Raw genomic sequence first — 11163 nt, forward strand, 5'->3', positions numbered from 1 at the left:
CAGGGCCATTAACACTTTTTAATGTGAAGAAATGGAGGTCCAGAACGGTTAAGAGATGTGTCCAAAGGCACCCAGCTAGTAAGTGGTGGACCTCTTAAGTCCTTGGTGTTTCTGCTTCAAATGTCCCCTCCCCAGTTGGCCACACTACTAGGGCCTGCTCTCTGGGCCAGAGAAAACATGACTGTGGGCTGAACTGGCTCAAAGGCCTGCAGCCTGCATGCTCGGAACATCTGGCAGTTCCATTGAAATGCCTGTAAAGGAATAAAAGAGGGAAAATCCCCAGTGGGAAAGGAAAGGAACTGGGAGGATGACCAGGCAAAGAGATAGACATGTCAACAAATTTCTAGAGGAAGGAGCTTGTTTGGGAAAGGGCTGGCCCTGGGACAGTGAGAGGGGGCTCTGGCCCAGGGCACACAGGTAGGGCCTTTAGGACAAGAAAGGTGGGGCCAGGTGGGAAGTGGGAGAGAGAGCAGAAATGGGGGGCTTTAGCTGTGCTGGCTGGCTGCTCACACCCTCTTTCTTCCTGCTCCTCCTCTCCACTGCAAAGCCCAGGCAGCCCAACATTTGAACCTAGGACCTGAGCCCCAGGCCCGCCCCCCACACACAATAGGACAATATTTTCTAAAGCAATGCTTTTGAAATTGTAGTAGAGACTCATCCCTCCAGTGGCTGCTGCTCCCCCTGCGAGTGTTTGGGAAACCGGAGGAAGGTTTTTGTTACAGGGATTAGGGGGTGCTGCTAGGATGCCAAATGTCACATTAGGTGGTCCATAGTGTCCCAGATAGGCAGTCCCACACTGTGTCCCACAAGACATTGGAGGTAAAGAACCTGTTTCTAGTTACCCAAGTCAGTACTGAGCTTCATTTTACTTATAAACAACATTTAAAATTTTCCAGAATGCAAATACTGAGTAAAACAAGGGAGGTTTTTTTCATCGTTAACCATTTTGTTCTTTGAATGGCCAATACTCTGTTTTCACATGTGGTAGTCCCCACAGTGCCCTTGAAGATTCTGCCCTGGTACCGACCCCTAAACCCCATCATTGTGTCTTGTGTGTAATCAGACCTGAGTCTTTCACAATTGTATTACAAATAACTTTCATCTTATTTTTCCTTTATATTACAATAAGAACATTATCTGGATTAAAAATTTTTGTAGGTGGGTATGTTGTATTATCTATAAATTTTATTATAAGATAGTAAAAGGAGCCTATGAAATATTTATTATAACATTAATCTGTGGTGATAATATCAGAATAGCAGTTATCCCGGGGGGTGGGGGTGGGGGATGAGAGGATTGATTGCAAAGGGGCACAAAGGAACTTTCTGGAGTGATGGAAATGTCCTCCACCTTGACTGGGGTGGTATACAATTGTCAAAACTCATCGAACCATGCATTTAAAGTGGGTGCATTTCATTGTCACTGTAAAGTAAATTATACCTCATTCAAGTCGAAGAAAACATGAACTTAAAAATAACTGAATAAACAAATTAAAAAATACATGCAATCAAAGCTTGGTTCTTGAACAATTTGGTTCTCAACCAAGTTGTCCATGGCAAAAATGTCTCGGTTGTCTAACAAAACTTTGGGTCTTGATTCTCTACCCGATAACCCTTTCATGCTGATACTTATGTGATCAGTCACGCATCTCTCTGGTGACAAACAGGAAATTCAGTTTTTGAACAAATCACTTCTTGAACAGTCTACCAGAACAAATTAGGTTTGCAAACTGAGGTTCCACTGTATTTGCTATGGAAAGAAGGTGTTGGACCTGCTAATGTCTCAGCCAGTGCTGCCTGTGGACAGTGCTGTGTTGTGAATCCTATGTAAGGTATATAAAACTTTTAATGAAATAACAGATGCAGAACCCTGACCCATGTGGCTCAGTGGATTGGGTGTTGTCCCAACAAAAGGTTGCTGGTTCAATCCCCAGTCAGAGCACATGCCTGGGTGGCAGGTTTGGTCCCCCTCCGGACACATATGAGAAGCAACTAATTGATGTTTCTTTCTCACATAGAGGTTTCTCTTTTCCTCTTCTTCCTTCCCTTCCCATTTCCCTCAAAAAACAAAAAACAAACAAACAAAAAACAACAAAAACAGATGCACAGGTATGTGTATGTGCTGGGTGGTGTTGTGAATATTTCTGGTTCTGAATTATAGGTAAGACAGTTTGAAAACCACATTCTAAAGTAGGAATTACTGGATTTTCAAAAGGATCATCTGTCTCTTGGCATAATACCCACTCAGGGCAAAGGTTTCAAATGGTGATACCTGTCACGTAGTTTTCTTGATAACTTCTGATTCTTTTACAGCAATGTTTTTTAATGTGATCACATTATCCTGGCTTCACCCAAGAAACCTGCCAGTCAGAAGCTTGTGTTTGCTTTAGTTCTCATAACAGGAATCACAGGAAAGGGAGAGAAAGGGCAGTGGGCTACAAAATCTAAATCTTCACCTTTCATAGGGAATGTCTAAATTTGATCAATCCAGAATTAACACTAATGAAATGGGAAAAATACTTATATTTTTTTGTTTTTAAATTTGTCATTGTCCTTCTCTTGGTTGTGCAAGAAGGCAAAGTATATCTGCCTACGCTTCCGTCTTGGCTGGAAGTCTCCTTTTCAAGTCTTGGTCTTATTCCTGACTTCTTCCCATTGATATTCACAGCCAGCCTCATGACCTTAAATACCACTGCTAAGCCATTGGCACTCAAATTTCTCTCCCTAGCCTGATCTCTCTCTTGAACTCCAGACTCTTTGTCCAACTGCCTATTTGACATCTCCATTTGGATGACTAATAGGCATCTCCAGATGAACACATTGAAAACCAAATTCCTGATTTTCTTACCCAAATCTTTTCTCTCTGCCCAATCTCAGTGAAAAGTGACTCATTCTTCCAGTTGCTCAAGCCAAAAATCTTGGGGTTGTCATTTTTTTCTTCTTTCTCTATCATCTTCTATATAATTTGACTTCAAATTCTGTTAACTCCACCTTCTAAATCTATTCAAAACATGATCACATCCCTCTACCTCCACGTCTCCCACAAGTCCTGTCCACTCTTGTTTCCTGCCTGGACCATCTAAGCAGCCTCCTTACCAATCTCTCTACTTGTACCTGTCCCCTCCTTGTATCCACCAGAGTTGATAAAAATAGACTCTTGCAAGGATATGTCATTGTAAAATTTCAGAACTCTGGGGAAGAAAGATTTAACAAACTTTGGGGTGGAGGTGGTCACCCCAGATGACAGATGACAGATCACCATCATCATCATCATCATCGCAACAACAACAAAGGGTCAAGAAACAGAATGAATTTAGATCTTTCAAGAACAATACCATCAACAAGAAGACAAGGGAGCAACACCTTCAAAACTCTGAAGGAAATTACTTTCTGTCTCTGAATTTTGTAGCCAGCTAAATTATCAATCAAGGAAGTTGAAGACATTTTCTGATGTGCAAACTTTCAAAAATTGACCTCCTGAGAAACTTTCCTTAAGAAGCTACAGGATGTGCTGCCCTAAAATAGGAGCCCCACTAAGAAAGAGGAAGAATTGGGGGACCTGACGCAGAAGAGAAGTGAGGGGAATCCCCAGGGTGATGAAAATCCCAGTGTGCCAGCTGAATATCAAGGTTAGAGGTCAACTAGTCTAAATAGGACTATGTGACTCAAAGGACAGTCATTTTGAGGGCTGTCATCACCTGCAAGCCAACTGCCATTGTACTGTTTTGTTTGGTTCTGATTTTTAACCTGAGGAGATAATGGCTGGGGGAAGGTGAACCACATTCTTGTCTGTGCTTGACTTGTCCTGACCGTGATGAAGATCCTGTTCTCCTTCCATGACGGGCTGCTGGATCCACTGAGGATGCTCACTTCTCCTCCAGTAAATGTGCTGCTCGGCTCCCACTTGTCAGAGCTTTTTGAAGGCTGGGAAGTCCTCAGAAGTGGAAAACACAGAGCTGATCACATTCCTGCTGGCCATGCAGAATGTGGCCCACATTTCTGCCCTGACAGCTACTCTTATCCATGGTTAGCCATGTGCTTTCTAGGAATCACTCATGCCCTCACCCATTCAGTTCACCAGAAGGGGTCTGAGTAGACTCTCAGGTCAGCTAACACCAAACTGTTGACCTGGTCCAGCTCACAGTCCAGCTCACCCTCCTCCAGGGCTTCTACTTAAGATAGATGGTCCTTCCTCTCTAATCAGTTTTTAATTCAATCATATAGTAGAAAACAGGTAAAATCCAAATAAAATCTGTAGTCTAATTAAGAGTATTGTACCAACATATGTTTCTTAATTTTGCCAAATGTACCATAGATTTGTAGGATGCTAACATTAGGGGAAACTGGGTGAGGGGTATACTGGAACTTTCTATACTATCTTTGCAGCTTTGCTGTAAATCTAAAATAATTCCAAAATAAAAATATTAAAAAGAAAGCCCAACCATTATGTGTAATGGCTACAGAACACTTGGGTGGGACACACAGGCAGGGCTAAGATGCTTGTAATGATCAGGTTTCTCACCTAGGCAATAAATGTACAGGTTTTTAAGTTGTTATTCTCTAAGCTGTACATAGCGGTTTTATACTCTGTTCTATGTTATATGAAACACAATACAACATTGAGATAATGTCTTACACAATGCCTCGTTGTATCTACTGCCACTAATGACACTCCCAGCCAGTACTAACACACACAGCACAGGCATGTAGTTCTGTGTTCTCGGGGGAAAATCCTCCCCTCCAAAACAAAACCAGCTCCCAAGTGGCTCTTCCCTTTGGTAAGCATGTGTTTCATGTTTTTGTTGTTCCTTCTCATCGTAGGAAATCTTTCTCGGGGTAACCGTGGTCCTAGATATAATAATATGCATCTTTAAGGATCCTAAATGCAAGCCAACCATGTTTGGTGGCTTTCATTGTTCTCAGATTTTAACCTCAACTTAAGCTCTGTCCAAACACCACTGAGTGATCAACTCCAAAATTTGAGGAAAAACAAGTTGTCTGTGTGGTGGCTTACCCACAGACAGGAACTTAATGCCTGACTTTCCTCATCAGTGAAAGGGGTATAATAAAACCCCTGCCTCACAGCCTTGTTATGAAGATGTGTAAAGCCCTAAGAATGGCGCCTGGCACCCACTGACTGCACTGGAAGTTTTTTATTTAAAAAATAACATGTGAAGAGTTTTTTTAAAGGTAATTTTAAATAACACCTGCTTTTAACTCTTAAATATTGATTAAAATCTTCCCCCACTCCTCAACATGACTTCACCGAAAATGTAGCCGGACAATGGTACAATAAATAGTTGGGCATATACTGACGGCTCACATTTGTTAGGGGTCTACTCTGTCCCAGGCCTCAGTCCGGGATCTTACAGAGCCATCACTCCCACCTCATGGCTGGACAGTGTTGAGGTGCTGCTGGACTTGAGGCCTGAACTCTAGTGTATAATGGCTGATGTCCCTGGGTGAAGGGATGATTTGGAGACGGTGGAGATCAGTGGTTAAGGCTGGAGGCAGAGGGCCCTGGGAATGAATCCCAGCTCTTCTACTAAGTGTGATCTCAGGTAAGTGAGCTTACTTCTCTGAGCCTCAGTTTCCTCTTCCAGAAAGTGAGGATATGAGGGGGCTTGTATGGAATCCACACAATCACACTCATGGTACCTGACACATAGTGAGTGCCCAGCAGGTTGTAGCCATGATTATAGGGATGAGGCCTCAGGTGGGCGGAAGACTGAGAGTTCAGGGGGGCTGCCCTGGGTCTGTCACAGGAAGCTTCCATATGCAAGGTGGTGAGTCACCCTTCCTTCCTGCCATAATTTGATGCAGGGTGGAATCTTCTAGGAAGTGAGCTATGCCCTGGGTCTGCCCCTCACCTCTGGTGGCTCACAGGTCTCCTGACATGTGACACCACAGTCAGGATGAAATCATGGAGCCCAAATGTTGGAATGAGAGGAAATGGATCTCTGCTTGCCTCTTCCTCCCAATCTTGAATTCTTGGACCCAGCATTTAGCCAGGTTTCTTCTGAAGCAGAGGGGCCGCTGGGTGCGGGCACTGGCTATGTAACCCCCAGCCAGGAAGGTGGTATGGAAGTCGAGAGTGGGTTCATGTTTTCCGTAGTTGGTAGGGCTCTGGCTGGTGTGGCTCAGTGGATTGAGTGCTGGCCTGTGAACTGAAAAGTCACTGGTTCGATTCCCCTGTCAGGGCACATTCCTGGGTTGTCGGCCAGGTCCCTGGTTGGAGGTGTGTGAGAGGCAAATGATCTGAGATCTGATGTATGTTTCTCTCATATATCGATGTTTCCCTCCCTCCCTTACTCCCTCCCTTGCCCTTTCTCAGAAAATAAATAAATAAAATCTTTTTAAAAATAGGACCCATTCACGTGTTCAGTCATTTAACACATCTTTATTGTGCACCCATGTGTACCAGACAGACAAGCTCCTGCCTCCCTAAAGGTGACAGTCTAGCAGAGAAGCTAGACAATGAACATGGCACATAAGCAGATATGGTCTGTTGGGAGGTGACACGTGCCATGTGAAGCTACTGGGCAGAGTAAGCCAGGGCAGCAGCTGGCAAACTGCAGCCTGCCGGTCAAGCCCAGGCCATCTTTTGTTTCTGTACAGTTCCCCAGCTGAGTGGGTTTTGCATTTTTTAGTGCTTGGGAAATCAAGAGAAAAAGATTTTGTGATGCGTAAAATTTACATGAAATTCACATTTCAGTGTCCATAAATAAAGTTTTATTGGAACACAGCTAGGCTTATTGGGTTACATATTGACTGTGGCTGCTTTTTTGTTACAACCACAGAGTTCAATACCTGTGACAGAGAGCATGTAGAGCCCATGAAGTCTAAACTAACATCTTGCCTTTCATAGAAAAAGTTTTCAGACCTCTCTCTGGTTTGGAGATCGGGAGTGGTATGTGAAGGTGGATTGCACTTTATTTATGTTACAAAGTCAAGAACAGCCTCACTGAGAAAGTGACATTTGGGTAAAGCCTGAAGGAGCGGGGAAGAAGCCACGAGTGCAAGGGTCCTGAGGTAGGTATGTGTCTGCTGTGTTCAAGGAACAATGTAGAAGCCCCTGTTCCAGCAGCAGAGTGAGCAAGGAGGTGAGTAGTGGGAGTTGAAGGCAGAATGGTGACAGGGACTGATCATGTGGAGTGGGCCACAGGGAGGACATAGGCTTTTACCCTGAGTGAGATGGAGCCACCAAGGGCTCTGGGCAGAGGAGGGATCTGACTCAGGTGTTGACAGGGCCCACTGGTTGCATGTAGGGAACAGACTGCTGGGGAGGACGAGATCAGGCAGACTGGGGAGGGGCTGCTGAGATTGTCCAGAGGGAGAAGACGAGTAGAGGCTGGGGAGAAGAGGGAAGCGGGCAGACTCTGGATAGATTTGAGGGTGGAACTGACAGTCCTTCTCTATAGAGAACACCCAAACTGGGGAAAAGTCTCTCCTAAAAGTATTCACATCACCGGCTTTCAAATCAGACACACCAGCACTCCCATCCCAGCTTGACTACATACCAGTTGTGTGACCTTAAGTAAATTGCTCAATCTATGTTAGTCTCAGTCTCCCTATCTATAAAATGGGGTTAATAACTGGGGTGTAATATCAGTGAGATTGTTCATGCAAAGCACTAAGTAGTGGACCTGGCACATGGGGAGTGATCTCTACAAGGCAGCCGTGATAATGATGGTCATTCCCCAAGAAAGACTTCAAGGTCTGTATGCCACCCCCTCTCCCCCACTCCCCTTGTCTGGCTCCTACACTCCTCCTATGCCCCTTGCTGCATCAGGGATCTGAAGGCAGCACAATGAGGTGCTAAGTCCTGTTGAGCCTCAGTTTCCTCATCTGTAAAATGGGCTTTGTAACATTTGCAGTATAGGTCGTCAGGCCCATTAGATGACCATTTCACACCCAGGGTGCCTGGTGCACACCAGGTTCTCAGGAATAAGTAGCTGCTCTGTTTTTACCACAACCATCAACAACAATAGCTATGTGGATCTCCTTAAATATTTCTCCCAACGTTTTATTATGAAAATTTTCAAATATGCAGGAAAACTGAAAGAATTTTACAAGGATCACACACATATACTTGCCACCTGGACCCTACCATTAAACACTTAACTACTTTTGCTTTCTCCACACATTCGTTCATTCCCCTATCCATCCATCAGTCCGTTCTCCGTCATGGTGAATTTCAAAACCATGAGATCTTTTTGTTAGGATTTAGAGGACTCAGTTTACACTAGCACCATTTTTAGCACTGTTCTTAGTTCATTACAGACACCCACTCACCTAGTTTTCATAGTGACTCCCTAAAACATATCAAGTGTGCAGTGTGGTATATTAGCTCCCTTTTACAGGTGAGGAAACTGAGGCAAAGAGAAGCAAAGGACTTATATCAAAGGACTTTTGCCTCTAACGCTTACTCTCTTCTTCTCAGAATGGGTGAAGTATGCCACGCAGTGGAACAGCATGCAGCCAGTGTACGAGAATGTTTAGAAGACTCCGGTGACAATAGCACTGGACTATGGCATGACCCTGATACAGCCCAGGTCCCGTGTCTAAGAAAAAAAAATAATGCACCAAGGAGGGGCATCCACTGTTACTAAAGGTAGCTTAGGGGTAAATGAACACTGAGTGATTGAATAAAATCCGTTGTTAATAATTGTAGCTACTACTAATTGAGCTCTTTCTTTGTGCCCCACCCTGTATTACAGGCTTTACATGCTGTATCTTTCCAAGCACTTGTGAGGTAGGCACTGCCATACCCATTTTAGAGATTAAGGCACTGAGGTTAAGAGAAGGGTGGGACTTGCCAAAGATTCCCCAGCCAGGAAGTGGCAGAACCAGGATCCAAATCCAGGCTTGTCAGTTCCCTGAACCATTAATTTCTGTTTCTAGCTTCTTATATTTCAGTAATAAGATAATATTACTTCCATAATGGAAACCACTTTTTAAGAAGAAATTTCTTTGCCCTGGCTGGCATAGCTCAATGGATTGAGCGTGGGCTGCGAACCAGACATTGCAGGTTCGATTCCCAGTCAGGACACATGCCTAGGTTGCAGGCCATGGCCCCCAGCAACTGCACATTGATCTCTCTCTCTCTCTCTCCCTCCCCTTGCCTTCCCTGTCTAAAAATAAATACATAAATAAAATCTTAAAAAAAGAAGAAATTTCTTTAAGAAAGCAGACTCATTTATCTTTATTTTATCAGCCATGTGTGTTCCTTTGATGAAATGGAAAACCCTACCTCACACCACACACAAAAACAAGTTCCAATAGATTGCTAACTTAAATGTAAAGCAAAACGATAATGTTTTTGGAAAATAACATAAGAGTATCAGCATATTTCAGAGGTATGAAAATATTTCTTAAATAAGATGTAAAAGTAACTATCCTTAAGGAAAAGATTGAGAAATTGGACTACGCTAAAGGCCAGACCTTCTCATACTCTGGTTCCTCTTTAGATTATATAAATCTTTCGCCTTTTAAAGTTAAGACCTTCTGTGCATTAAAAAGTGCCATTAAGAGAGTGAAAAGGCAAGCCATTGAGTAGAAGATGTATATAGTACATACAACTGACAAATGGCTGGTGTCCAGAATACATAAAGAACAAGTCCACTTAAAAAATGGACAACCTGCCCTGGCTGGTGTGGCTCAGTGGATTGAGTGCCGGCCTGCAAACCAAGGGGTCACCAGTTTGATTCCCAGTCAGGGCACATGCCTGGGTTGCGGGCCAGGTCCCCAGTTGGGGGTGTGGGAGAAGCAACCAATTGATGTAGTTCCCACACATAAATGTTTCTCTCCCTCTTTTTCTCTCTCCCTCCCCCCTCTCTAAAAGTAAATAAATAAAATTTTTTTAAAAAGGATGACCCAGTAGAAAGTTGAGCAAGACACTTGAACAGGCACATAATGAAAAAGGATATCCCAAAGGCCAACATGCACATGAAGAGGTGTTCAATTCTATTACTCATCAGGGAAACGCAAACTAAAACTACAATGAGCTACCACTACACATCCAGGGTGATGGTTAAAATTAAAACACCTGATATGGTCAAATGTTGGTGAGGATGTGAAGCAATGGAATTGCCCAAACATGGCTGGGGGAGGAGAAGAAATTATTACAATCACTTTGGGAAACTTTTTGGTAGTATCTAGTAAACACACACACACTCTGTGACCAAACCATTCTCCTCCTGCCTTTATATCCAAGAGAAATGTGTATATACGTTCACCTTGTGTTGTGAATGTACTAGGACAAAATATGTACTAGAATGATTAAACTCAATATTATTTGCAAGAGACAGAAATGGAAACAATTCAAATTCTCAGCTGGCATATAAATAAATTGCGGTGTACTCCCACAATGTAATACTACTCGGCAATGGGGAGGAATGGACTGTATTTCTACACCCATCCCAGATGAATTTCACAATCATAATGTTGAGAGAAAGAAGCCAGGCACAAGAGTCTATACTATATAATTCTATTTACATCACGTGGAAAGTAGACAAAATGAAACCCCTGTGTATAGGGAGGCATACTTAAACCTAAATCAGGTAAAAGTCAAGGAAGTGGGGACCTTCACAGGGAGAAAATAGTGCCTGGCAGAGGCAGCAGGGGCCTGTGGGAAGCTGGGAAGATTTGCTTCTTCACAAAGAATGGTGGGGGGGGGGGGACGACACAAGTGTGTTCCCTTTGTCATAATTCACTAGGTGGAGTGTTTATGTTTCAGGCACTTTTCTGTATATGTGTCATACTTCACCATAATAACGATTTGAATAATGTAAAAATGACTTTGAAAAGTAGGTTCACCATATCCTTATCTTACAAACTGGACAGACCAGATGTGTTAGGTATGATAAATAATTGGAAGGGATGTGTGTGGTATTTGACTATGTTTAGGTACTCTGCTAAGAGGTTTATAGCTCCTACTTTATTTAATCTCCACAATAACCCTTTGAGGTTGTTACATTGTTATCCGAATTTAACAGATGGGGATGCTGAGGCACAGTGGGCTGTGCTCATGCTAGATCTAAACACAGGCCATCTAGTCCAAGAGTATGTGCTCTGCTTAGCACCGCAAGAGTCTTCACTCCAAAGAGTGGAACGCAAAATAGGGAAGTAGAAGTCCATCTCTCAAAACACAAAGGTATATAAA

Source organism: Phyllostomus discolor, chromosome 12, assembly GCF_004126475.2.
Source record: "Phyllostomus discolor isolate MPI-MPIP mPhyDis1 chromosome 12, mPhyDis1.pri.v3, whole genome shotgun sequence".
In the NCBI taxonomy this organism is placed as follows: Eukaryota; Metazoa; Chordata; class Mammalia; order Chiroptera; family Phyllostomidae; genus Phyllostomus; species Phyllostomus discolor.